Raw genomic sequence first — 1,853 nt, 5'->3', positions numbered from 1 at the left:
GCACTGTCATTTTATGCCTGCAAATTAAAGCGGCTTGCTGTGCAGTGCTAATGACACGTGCGAGAAGAAGCATCTCAATTAGGCACCAGACGTCGGAAATAAAGAGGGCGCATTGGACACGATGGTTAATTACGTCAAGGCGATAAGCATACATTGAAAGAACTCCGCAAGTGTTGATAACCCGATTCGGGGGATGTCGTGCAGCTTATTTTATAGGCTATATGAGGTAAACTCCCTGTGGAGGCTATAAGGGCCTAAATTAATTTGCACTCAGAATACAAGGGCAGGTTTGAACTCCAATGATATATAATATGATGATGTGGCATTTTGAGGACGTGTACTGTAGCATTGCTTGCTATCCGTGATTTGTACTTGTCGGTGCAGCGTAAGACGAAAATTCCATATTAATTTCACTTGTTTTGATATTACATTGGGTTAGTTTTATAATGTACAAAAACACTCCCACTGAACATTAACCATTGTACCGTTCAGCTGTTAAGTCGGATAGTGTATTGTAATTTTTTAAAACGGTAAAGCGTTGTGATGGTATAAGATACTTGCCGTATACAACACTGATTTACTGATTGACAAATTCGATCGAGGACAAATTCCGAAACCGTTGGAAAGGTTTCTTCTGCAACCTACATTATGGTGCAGTCAGTGTGTAGTCAATAACGAATTGCAATAGAAAGAAAGCAAATCCTTAAACCCTACAATCGTTATGCTGCTGCAAGTACGATTTTGGAAGATACTGTATACATGTACAGATGTAATTATGAAATTGCAATTCTTCCTGCCAAAATTAAATGCAATCCAACCTGTTAACTACGTTGAGATGCGATACACATGCAAGTGTGCTATTTAATTTTGGCACGGTTTTTTAGTGTCATAATTAAAAACATCAATCAAATGATTCATTGTTTTTGAATGCGGCACGTAATTCCCGTGATAATTTACAATGCTGTACAAAAGCGCATTGAATTTTAATCAATGTCCATAGATCATAGTGCCATAACTCAAAGCAAAGCAAACGTTTCGCTAGCGGGATCTCCGCTTGAATTGCTTTTCGATTCGAGACCACGCTTTAAACGTGCCAAAAGCAGAAGTAATAATTGTGTACGTGCTGTTCTACCATGTCATAAAACGCTATTGTGTGTGTGTGTGTGTGTGTGTGTGTGTGTGTGTGTGCACATTTCCTCCAAGCAGTCTAGTTTTTTAATTTGGCTTTGGTCTGGTTGGTCAGTTTGGCTTTGCTGAGTCCAATGTGCTCAAGACTATATTGACACACACAGATTCCGAAGAAAGTGTGTAGGAGAGTCTCCTTCAAACATACGAAATGTTTTTGAAAGAATGCAAATGATGTTTTCAGAGCAGGTAATGGGGGCCATCTACCACTTCTGGTAGTCAAAAACCGGACAGGTTAGTAAGGTGCCATGGAATGACAGATTCTGAGGAACAGACTTTACTAAACGTGATTGAGAGAGGAAGCATCCGCCAAGACAGAGAGACCCATGGATACCAAAGAAAGGCATGGAACAAATGCAGAGGGTTAGGGTTACGGTTTACATCTTGTTTTGTGACCTCTGTATTACTGTTCAAGTTTTCTGAAGACAGTAGTCTCTTGACACAAACACATTGGCCTCCTGAAGACTGTTTCTAATCTGTCGAAAAGCCCTTTGAGACTTTTTCTTTACCATAATGAAGATTCTTCTGTGATCAGCAGTGGTGGTCTTCCTTGGACTACTAGTCCCTTAGTGATTACTGAATACCCCAGTGCTTTTTTTGTTCGTAATGATATTTCATATAGTTGTTTTAGGTAATTATAAGGTTTTACCCATGTTTCTAATGGTTTC

Source organism: Polypterus senegalus, chromosome 3 (assembly GCF_016835505.1).
Source record: "Polypterus senegalus isolate Bchr_013 chromosome 3, ASM1683550v1, whole genome shotgun sequence".
NCBI classification, from domain to species: domain Eukaryota; kingdom Metazoa; phylum Chordata; class Cladistia; order Polypteriformes; family Polypteridae; genus Polypterus; species Polypterus senegalus.
Note: the sequence above shows the minus strand (reverse complement) of the source record.